Source organism: Notolepis coatsorum (assembly GCF_963971535.1).
Source record: "Notolepis coatsorum genome assembly, chromosome: 7".
In the NCBI taxonomy this organism is placed as follows: Eukaryota; Metazoa; Chordata; class Actinopteri; order Aulopiformes; family Paralepididae; genus Notolepis; species Notolepis coatsorum.
In genome coordinates, this window is record NC_140171.1 from 135,696,431 (window position 1) to 135,708,652 (window position 12,222).

Below are 12,222 nucleotides of genomic sequence, written 5' to 3' on the forward strand. Positions count from 1 at the left end.
ACTCGTACACCTTACTGTAAATTGTACCTAAAGTGTACCTCATCCCATTTCTGCTTTGCACTATATAGTACTGTACATTAGTACACTGCATAGTATTGTATATTATATGGTAACTCAGTTACGTCTATTCTGCATCGAACATTGTACATATGTCTATACTGAACACTGACCTCATTTTCTACTTCTAAATTACATGCTATACTATGTTATTTGATACTATCTTGTCTAGCACAGTCTCTGGAGCGTAACAGTAAGAAGCATTTTGTATGAAAGTATTCTGTACTTCTGTATGACAACTATTAAAGAAACTTGAAACTTGAAAACATGATGTGACCCATGTACTGCATATTTTATACTGAGGAAGAAAAACGGAGCAGGATTGGTAAATGGGAGTGGGATTCTATAAAAGTTTGGCTCGGGATTGGGACGGGATTGGGATCAGTCCTCTGTGGGAGTGGGAGGGAGTGGGATTTTTTCTAAACTCATTTGGGATTGGGATGGGATTATTTCTGTGGGAGTGGGAAGGAGCGGGAGTCAAAATCCACTTACATGTCAGCCTCTAGTTTGAACACACTGAAGTAAAAGTTTTGTGCACTCACATTTCTTTTTACTGGTTTCCAGATGCCTGTTTTTAAGTTCCAGCTGAGAGGTAGGAGCTGGAAAATATAAGGGTTCTATAGCCTGAAGTCTTATGTAGTACAGTTCCAGAGTTTATAAAAATCCCACGGAAAATGTATGTTCTACAAAGGTTTTTGTAATGTGTGTACCAGTAAATATTCGGCATGATTATCCAAAATCGCTGTCCGCTCCCATTCATTCAGAGGCTCTTGTAAAAAAACAATGGACTTCTTCGTCTTCTTGTGTCACCTTCCCCCACTCTCAGCGCTCGCCTGGGATTGCTTTCAGAGGAGACGCTCCTTGGCTGCAACGGTGGTCAATAATTTTCGCCATCACATGTTTGCCATGACTGGTCAGTTCAGGACCGTTGAACGGCTTGTCAAATGACGTTCGCCGGATGTTTCGTCTTGTAACTCGAGAATGGAATCATGCAATAGGTTGAGTGTGGTGACGATCGAAAGAGGAAATTCAACTTTCCAACAATGTATTGGGTGATCGGCAAAAACGCAGCCCGGAGCCGACAGACAAGAGCAAAGTGCCGCTAATGCTAATGTAATAGAGAAACAGAAACACACTGAAATTAAATATTTGCTCCTTACTTTTGTGTTGACTTGTTGCCAGATGCCTGTTTTTGGGTTCCAGTTGAGAGGTAGGAGCTGGAAAAACATAACGGTTCCATAGCCTGAAGTCGTATAGTCATACAGTCAAAAGTTTATAAAAATCCCTCAGAAAATTTTACAAAGGTGTGTACCGCAATAATTCAGCATGATTATCCAAAATGGCCGTCCGCTTGCATTCATTCAGACACGCGAGTCAAAACAAAGAACTTCTTCTGTCCCCTTCTCGTTTAGGCTGGTAAAGCTATGCCTCCTAAAGTGTGAAAACGGAAGTACAGGAAGTACCGGCTACAGGCTTTCCGGTTTCGACAAAACAATTATAGAAACGTGTGAAGTGCACAATATTTCCTCGTTTAAGCCACTGCAGCAGCTTTACCTGAAGAATTTACTACATGACTGGGACGTTCTAGCTTGTTTGCCGACAGGATTCGGGAAAAGTTTGGTCCGTTCGGAGGCAGCTTCCAGGGGAAGTACATACACCGGAAATTCTACCTGATTCACACTTTCGGCCGTAGTGCTTTACCAGTCTTTATCTCACGGAGGAGATACAACTGGGAACGAGGTTACTTCTCGTTGCAATCAGAGCTCGTCTGGGATCGCTTTCGGAGCAGACGCTCCTTGGCTACAACGGTGGTCAATCATTTCCGCCATCAGCGGTGACTGGTCAGTTCAGGACCGTTTACAACCGGACGTGGTCACTCGTCGGAACAGCTTGTCAAATGACGCTCGCCGGATATTTCGTCTTGTAACTCAAGACCTGAAGCACGTAATAGGTTGAGTGGCGTGACGATCGAAAGGCGGCAAATTTAACTTTCCAACAATGTATTGGTTGGCGATAACGCAGCCCGGAGCCGACAGACGAGAGCAAAGTGCTGCGACGTGTGATCAAATGCGGTGGCACCCCACGTTAATACGCATGCTCCATAATCGCAATATCCTGGTTTTGAATCCGGCCGATGTGTTGCATGTCCTCCCCCATCTCTCTCCCGATATCTCTCTCGGACTGTCATATCAATAAAGCACAAAAAATGCCCTAAAGAATAATAGACTTTGCTTTTTCGAGTTTTTAAATCCTGTTTGTAGCTACAAACAAATGTACGAAAAGAAGCCGTTCGAGAATGCCAAAAAAAATCGTAAATCGAGTTACAAAGAAATTTCGAGAATGAGGTCCAATATTTTTATACTCATACTTGTGTATAATTTGTGCTTTGAGTCGAATATACTGCATGTGTGTGTGCATTAATATCCTGTGCAGTAATATACTGTTGAACTCTGATGATATGACTAGTGCAATATACAATTACATTTTTTTGGAAAAACGAGATAGCATATATCAAGGGGTTTATCCTTCTAATACATTTCTAAATATTCACACTTTACTTTATGTGTATGTGTATATATTCTATTCTATAGAGAATCCTTTCGATATGGCTGGGAAGGCTTGACGTGTGAAAAACATCATTCATCTCAACAATTGTGGGGAAGAAGTCAACCCTTCTTTTTCTCCATTGTTGTTTCTCCATGTTTTAGCCATTTCTCCATGGCTCCTGGTGTCCATAACAACGTCTAGTTTCCCGAGCCCGATACTGCCATGATGTATCATATCAGTGCTGTGTAGTGACATTGTGGTGTTATATGTAGGTCTCTTACTACACTGCTTTCCTCCTGAGGGCGTTTGCGCATGTGTCCATGCCTGTGTGTGTTTGTGGCTCTAATCAAACATGATTGAATTAGTTCTGCCAAGTCACCTTGGCTAATAGCCTCATCTTGACCTGGCAAACTGAACAAGGTACAGCGAGTTAAGAGAAATACTCTGGAGAGGGACTAGCAGTCTGGACGTTTTGCAATTTCAACAAGATGGCTAATATTAAATGATTGAGTGTTTCAGAGAATGCATTCAATGACATTTAAAGTTGGCCGCTGTAGGCAGAGGCTTTTTGTTCCAAAAAAAAGAAAACACTTGTCTAGCCAACTTGGCATTTGTGAATAATCCAGTGTTCACCCTAAAGGTGCTCCCATAGTCGAGCGGACCCGTACACGGAGCGGACTCCGCTCAGACCCAAAGCGGACTCCGTGACTGAGTGTAGGGGTGGAGGAGGTCAGTGAGGTACTGAGGTGCCAGAGCGTGGAGGGATTTGTAGGTGATCAGGAGGGTTGGGTTTTGTAGGTGATGCAGGATTTGATGGGGAGCCAGTGGAGGTGGATGAGGGTGGGGGTGATGTGCTGCCAGGGTTTGGTGCGGGTTAGATTTAGAACCCTGGCAGCTGAATTTTGAACATACTGGAGCAGGGGTGTCAAACTCATTTTCACAGAGGGCCACATCAGCATTATGGTTGCCCTCAAAGGGCCAAAGACCGTATAAATGTTAATGTAATGTAAAATAAATGTAGCTACACATTTACATATTGTTAAACATGGTGTTTCTGTATTTATTACTTATTCAAGTTATACATATTGCATATTCATTTGCATAAATGTAAAAATATATGTTAGCTTATGTTATTTTAACAAATAATTTTAGTTTATCAGAACCCCATATTACTCCACCAATCAATGATCAAACCATTCAAGTAAATAACAAAGAAGAATATCATCAAATACAAGCTATGACTGAGCTGCAAAGAACACGTGGGACAGATGTAGCAGATGTTACAAAAACAAATGGCTGCACACAACCTTGCAGAGGCCATACATCCAACTAATGGAAGATAGTTTAATTAACTTTATCGACTTGTTTACATCAGGGTCCCCCATTTTCAATTCGTAATGAAATTGCTATTATGTGTCTGCATGAACACACAACTGTAACTGTACTCAAAAATAACAAAATAAGGGTTGTCTCAGTTGGGACTTGTTTGCGTCCCTACAGCTTCTTATTCAATTGAGCGAGATGCTCGGTTATGTCACACAGCCAGTTTGCATCTGACAGTTCAGACAATATTTCTTCAACCCTTTGTTACCTATTCCGCCTGGATCTTTTTTGTATTTTGGGCTGTAAAATTGTCAAAGAATGTCTGAGGAGTAAGTGCTTTTGGCTTTTTTCCTTTGTTACCTCAGATGTTCAACATACATGTATGTGTAAGAATGTGTAATAACTAAGGCTGTCAAAGTTAAAGCTTTATTAACGCATTAACCCACAATTATTTTAACACTGCTATTTTTTAACCCAATATTAATGTAAAAAAAAAACCCTTTTTTTTTTTTTTTTTTTTTTTTTCCTGAGCTCTTGGGGGGCCACATCAAATGACGTGGCGGGCCGGATTTGGCCCGCGGGCCGTGAGTTTGACACCTATGTACTGGAGCCTGTCCAGGGTTTTGCTTGGGACCCCGGACAGCACCCCGTTGCAGTAGTCCAGGCGGGAGGTGATGAAGGCATGGATGAAGGTCTCAGCTGTGGAGTCGGAAAGTGATGGTCGGAGTCTGGAGATATTTCTAAGATGGAAGAAGGCGGATTTGGTGACGGAACTGACATGGGCTTGGTAGGAAAGGGTAGAGTCCAGGATAACGCCCAGGTTGCGGACCTTTGGGGAAGGGCAGATGGAGCAGCCGTCTATGTCGAGGGTGAGATCCCCAACCTTCCGGAGAAGGGCCTTGGGTGCCACAACCATGAGCTCAGTTTTATTGTTGTTGAGTTTGAGAAGGTGTAAGGAGATTCATTAATATTCCCCTGAATGATTAGATTCTGACATCCAGCTCTCTGGAATGTGGCTGCATGTGGCCAGTGGGTCGAGCGACGACACCAGCCAGGAACCCAGAATACTTTGACCTGTGTGACCTAATGTGCATGCATGGCTATATCGGCCTCCGGCCACTGAGGAGCAAAGATGGACATATCAGATTCAGCAACAGCTCACATATAACCCCACATATGACCATATACGACCAAGCCTGATCATCTATTTATTAACCAGTGGCTCGCTAAATTTGGAACCCACATAGTATTTAAGCCATGATTGTCTCATCATTGTAGAGCCTCACAGCCCCCATGGAGGGCTGTGGTCTCCAGGACTGTTCCTCGTTCTCTGTGTTCCTGTCAATAAATACCATCGATTGACTTCACCTTCGTCTCCTGAATATCTGTCCAGCTGGCTCATCATATCAATCCAAAGAACTCAGTTTTATACTAACAAAGGTTAGATGACATCCAGGTTTTTATTTCATGAAGGCAGTTGACAAGGGAGCGTGGGGGGGAGCTGGGTGGATGGTTTGGTGGAGCGGTAGAGTTGTGTGTCGTCTGCGTAGGAGTGGAAGCTGAGGCCATGGCGGCGGATAATCTGACCGAGGGGGAGCATGTAAATGGTGAAGAGAATTGGGCCAAGTACAGAACCTTGGGGGACACCTTGGTTGACTGAGGCCGGGGTGGAACTGGAATCGCCGATGGTGATAAACTGTGTCCGGGTGGTGAGGTAGGATTGAAACCAGGAGAGTGCTGAGCCAGTGATGCCAAGGTTGTCGGATAGGCGGTTGAGGATAGAATGGGAGACTGTGTCGAAGGCTGCAGAAAGGTCCAGGAGGACGAGGATGCTAATGTGGCCAGAGTCAGCTGCAAGGAGGAGGTCGTTGGTGATTTTGGTGACTTGTTACATGAGTATGGATAAAAAGACGCTCAAAGGTCTCATTGTTTTCCTGACGCAGCTGTCTTGTCATAATGGGCATGGGATTGTTTTTTTTGTATTGCCTTGAGGCAACATTGAGTCTCGTGGAGAGGAGGACATTTAGATTTGGCCACATGTTTATGGTGGTGCATGTGTCGCGGGTGGGGGTATGTGTGTGTCTGTGTGTATTCATGGAGCGGTGGGGTCTACCCATGGGAGTTCCCTCTCTTGCGTTACAGGCTGTGCCGTTGGAGTAAGCTGATTGGCTGGCTGGCGCATAGGGGCGGTGCCCTGGAACCCCGCGAACTCGCTCAAAAGGGAGGCGAGTATTGTCAGCTGGGGGCGAGACACAGAAGGACGAGACCCGGAGCAGAGGAGGAAAGAGAAACCCGAGGACGCCGACTGGTGATATTGCTGGTACACACGGCGCTATTGCGGCTTCCTCGAACAAAAACGGGAGTCGAGAGGACGGTAGCAGAGGACGCAGTTTTTTACCTTTCCTCCAGTGGAACCAGTTCATAGCGGCGACTGCTGTGTTTCCCCCACAGTGGAAACGAGTGGAGCTTCAGACCGGAGAGACATTATCGCCACACCGGGCGCTGTGAGTAAAGAACGCAAGACAGTAGAATACGTGCCTAAACAAACGAACTATTTCCAGAGTGGTAAATGAAGACATAGACGAACAGTGACTGCATTTGAATTAGGAATATTATTAGTGGCGTGAAGCTGAAGATTATCGGAACGGCATACAGTAAAGCCAGTAATACTGTCGAAGACTGGAACCTAGTATTGTGGATTCTCCATCCTCTGTGAACTACCTTTCTCTCTTTTCTAAATCATATGGAGGATATCTAATCCATTGTGCATTTTGACGAACCCGTGAACGGGGGGACCTTGCTCTTACTGACTGTGTCTTTCATTGCAGGCGGAAGGACATTATTGCATGCCTGGTGCTTGGAGTGCCTAAAATCACCCCAGTACAGACAGAACAGTTTTTAGCCCGAAGCCGAGAGGGGCTACGGGAGCGGAAGGAGGTGGCGTCCTTCCGGCCCTCAGCTTCGGGCCCCGGTCATCATTAACCTTTTTTGTATTGTTTGTAACTCAGCGCTTCCACTGACCCAGATCTAGGTTAGGATATGGGAGGAGTATTCTAGGCCTGGTCACAACCCCTAGCGGTGAACAACACCCACTATCCTATCCAAACCCCCTTAATTTACCGTGTGAACACTTAGTGTGTATTTATCTACCTATATTCTCCCTAAATCATTTGCCGTGGCTCCCAGAGGGATAGTGTGATATCGATACTTATTTCAGGCTGTTTGCAGTGAACCGTGTGGTATAGTGTGATTCTAAGTTGACGTTTGATAGTCATATACCCGTGTGCAGGGCGCCTGTACGTTAATGCCAAGCAAGCAGTGCAAAAATGCTTCCGCATTCGTCACCGCACGCTAGTGCGGTAAAGCGCCCTTCTTTTCAGACAAATGCTACCGTGCGTGCACCGGCGGCGGCGTGCTCGCTCAGGTGCGTGCGTGCGCCGGCGTGCTCGCGCGAGGTGCCCGCGCATGCGCATGAGATCCGACACGAGCGGAGCTCAATATATATAAGTCACCGCCCCTTATTCAGTATCTAGCAATAGCTCAATTGGCAAGGACACATGGCTGTGGATCCTATGGCTTGTTTGCTGGCGAGTTCGAATCCCATCGAAAATATTTTTTAACGTGATTTTTTTTTAACGTGTATTCTTTCGCCGGTTAAGGTTAGGCATGGTTAAGGTTAAGGTTAAGGTTAGGCATTGTTTCGGAGTTGGTTAAGGTTAGAACGGTTAAGTTTAGGCGCTGTTAAGGAGCTGGTTAAGGTTAGAGTTTGTCAAAGAGAATGGCAATATAATTTCTATGGTTAAGGTTAGGCATGGTTAAGGTTAAGGTTAAGGTTAGGCATTGTTTCGGAGTTGGTTAAGGTTAGAACGGTTAAGTTTAGGCGTTGTTAAGGAGCTGGTTAAGGTTAGAGTTTGTCAAAGAGAATGGCAATAGACAGCCTATTTCCGCGCGACCTGGGCGCTGGGCGGCGGAAAATGAAAGGCGCATTACTGCATGCCACTACGGTAAATTTTTGCACTGCTTGCTTGGCATAAAGCTACACGCGTGCAGGGCAGACTCTTTTTCCTTCACGTGTGTAGTGTCTCAGGGGCGGGGATAGGTGGCGTGGGTGGGAGTAACAGTCTGGGGGTGGGTTTACGGGGCATGGAGCACTTCCTCCTTTTAAACTACCTTAGGCTTAAGAGGCGTGGGTATTTTAATCTAGTCTAATAGTGTTTAGGTAGGTTTATGAATTTGTATCTTATGTATTAAAGTATTGCCTGTTTTTCTTAAATACCATTATGTAATAAAGTATTGCTTGTTTTTGCTAAACATTCTCTCCTTGTCTGTCTGTGGTCCTAGGGAATCTGTTGTGGTAGTTCAGCTGAGCTCTTTGGAAAGTACACCTGTGCGCTTGCACTTCCTAGCTGTAGACTGGGGTGCTTTTCATTGGGGTCTGGTGACACATGTTACAATGTGTGGTGTCACAACAGGACCCAGGAGCAGACAAGACAAGGCAGCAGCGAGTCAAGGGGTTTTTAAACTCTTAACCTCTTTAGCCTGAGCGGTCCACACCACAGATGACATCACGTCATAAATCAATCTCTCTAGGGTGGAAGAATATATATGTATATATATATATATGTATATAAAGAATATCTGCCAATATATCAATATTTTATGTTTTACTCTAATATTGGTATCGACATCGGCCCTAAAAATCCAGTATCACTCAGGCTCTAATTAACACTTTAGGTGCCAAAAACGAGTTAAGTAGTTTCTAGACCTAAGTCGTTCAGTGCCAAAAACTACTTAAGTCGTTTCTGGATAGTTTTTCCTTTTTTTAATATTCTTATTCATTAGCCTGTTAACACTTTGATTGCCCAACCCGAGTTTTCTCGGGTTTACCCCCCGCGGGTTGAATGCCCACTCACGAGAATTCTCGTATTTTCTTGTTTTTTTTTAATTAGCTATCTGAAATCATATTTCATCAACCGAGTCTACCGTTGGAAATTCAACCACTCCAGGCGCTCAGATGTGGAAAAAGCGCCCCCTATCTCCCAGATGGTAATTCACCCTTTTGGATTGAACTCAATGAAAATGAATGAGAAGAAAAATCCCTGACTCCACATTTTACTTCTCACTCACGCAGCCGGGGTCGATCAGCTCCACTAGTGAGCCTCAGAGCAGCGGGGAATATGTGTTTTTAAAGTATACACGGTGAATCAATAAAAGGATCGATTTTTTCGAATGGCGATCAAGAATTGGAATAATCCATTTGGATACCATCTGATCTCAGGTAAGGAATCTATGTTACCAGTCTTAGGATAATCAGACTCGTTTTCACGGAGATATAAGCTTTTATGTGATTATGTGATATGGCTGATTCACTGTGCGAGCGGTCAGGAAATAGGAGAATCGATTTTCAGCTTGCGGTCAGAGCGTGCATGCGTACACATATACTATCGATAATCTAGCGTTTATTTGAAAACTATTCATGGCATGGCCGAAAAATGACAACGTTCTAGAATATTCCAGTAAAGGGCGATTATCATGGAATGTCTTCATTTTTCCATGAAAATGAGTGCTTTTCAAAATGCTAGAAAACGGAAATGAAGCGATAAAAAAACAATCTGCTACGACAATGTTGACTGGAAAATGAGTCTTTGATAAGCGACGGGCAGATTAGACCATCATTTAAAACATAGATTAGGCGATATTAACGTTAACATTGAAGTGGTGCTGGGCATTCAAGGAGGTAAAAAGGAATTAAGCTTGGGCAGTGAAACTGTTAATAGGGAATGAGTCTGAGATCGCCATGGTGCAATACCGGCCTCATCTCGCTAGATGGCGGTATCGAGCACCCCTTTGTAACCTTGTATCTTCGCCTGTGGGACAGCCAAATGTCTCGGGTTTAATTTTTCCTTGTCGGCCGAGGCGAACGGTTGTCCCGGTTCCATTGAAGCGTGTCAAATATCCCAGATCCATATGTTGTGGTGGGTTATGCCGTGGACCAAATCGACATTGGATGTACCAGATGGCGATCAAACAATTGGAATATTATTTTTGGAATACTCCCAATCACAGGTAAGAACGATCTGACGTCAATTTTAGCTTGATCCTGCAATGCTTTTATACCGATAGGGCTGATAAGCGTTTTTAGTGTTCAATACGAATGCCGTTACTGACAGTCAAATAATCAGAAACGACCCCCCCCCTATTTCTAGCATTCATGATGGAACATAATACCTATGACATAGATCTGATTTCGGAATAATAGCGTGTACAGGCAAGAAATGGCAACGTCTATAGTAGAATTGGCGTATAGGGCTATAACTCAGCATTTCATGAATTACCCTAGACCGCTCTAAAACCATACTTGTGATGTCAAATGGGCCATAGTATTGTATCCATAGCTATAATATAGAACAGACCTGGGCATTGTACGGCCCGATGATTCTGACCGGCCCGCAAAAGATTACATCATAATTAAAATATATATATATATTTAAACTTTTTTATTATTTTTTTTACTTTTTTTTTTAACGTCAACGTTCACACACAATATACGCTTACCTAGGATTTGAGTTGATTCAACAACAAAGCAGTCGGGGCAATGGCAAGCCAAAAACGGTCAAAAGTGTGGTTATTTGAAGTTTGGATTTTTTTTTCACAACTGAGGTAGGTAGATTACATTTTTAGAGACTAAAGTACAGAAAAAAGGTACCGTTGGGTACCGGTATCGATTCACAGGTGAACGGTACCCATCCCTACTGAGCACACAACTGCAGGGCAAGGTAATTTTTGCTCATGAAATACATAGCCATGTGAAAGCCTTCATGACAAAGTTGCAATTAATTTCAAGGCAACTAGGCAGCAACAATCTCGAACACATGAAAACCCTGAAAGAAGTCAAACCATCAGATGATCACCGGCACAGGTACTCATCCATGTTAGGAGCACTGCATGATGAATTTTCAAGGCGTTTAAGATTTCAAAAAGGTTGAGGATGAAATGCAGCTGGTTTCCTCTCCCTTTACCTGCAGTGTTGATAGTGCACCCACTGATGTTCAGCTTGAACTCATTGACCTGCAGTCTGATTCACTACTGAAAGAGCACTTTAAGTCAGCATCACTGCTAGAGTTCTACTCTGCTCTCAAGGAGGATAACTTTCCAAACATGAGGAGTGTTGAAATATGACACGTATATCACGTAAATTTATAGCAGAGACATTCTCCCATCACTCCACCATACAAAGCCCAGTTTGTTTCCCTATATATACACACACACACATACTACACGCTGGACACTGTCACACACACACACACACACATATACACACACACATACACTCTCACTCCACACCCCCCACACTCTCAAAGCACACACACAAACATACACACACATCTCCTCCTCCTCCCCCCCCCCCCCCCCCCCCCCCCCCCCCCCACACACACACACACACACATACATACACCCTCACTCTCAACGCGCACACATTGACTCCTCTGGTGAGAGATCTCACCAGATTAGCCCGGATCAAATAATTCAACTCATTGTCACAAAATGCCACAAGCCAACTAATATACTAGCCATAAAATCCCGGTCAGTTACTTCACATAACACAGTCTCCATTAATCACAGATCGTTATCGATAGAGACACACACGCACAAATGCGCACGTAAATGTGCGTACCACGCACTCATGCACGGCGGACATACTGGCTGACCAATACACACAGACAGATAACGTGCACTGAGGAGCGACACCACATACACACACTGGACTAGAGGGCTAATAAAACACCCTGACAGCCAAGGGACTGGACTTCACTTCTCTGCTGGACTGGGACTGGTGCACTGACTGGACTGACGGAACAATGACTTGACTGCATTTTCTTTCTTTTATACTCGACCGGCCGGTTGTAACAATCTAGATTTCAATTGTACCTTGCTATATTCACCTTTTATAATACTTTGCTTATTCACTTTTTATATTACATTGTTTGTTCACTTTTTATAATAAATACCTTCAAAAGTGTTTCATCTCTTATATCTTTAAATATCTTATTACAACTTTCACGACTGAGTCTAAAACGTGACAGGAGACATGCTCAGAAGATGTTGGTTCTCTTTGGATCCACATACATGTGAACAGACATTGTCAGTCATGAAGTTTACCAAATCCAGGTACAGATCCTCTCTCACTGATGAACATCTGTCAGCTGTGCTTCGCATCTCCACCTCAGACATTCAACCTGACTTTGATGGACTTGTTAAAGCTCAAAAGAGACTGGATTTCTCACACTGAATGAA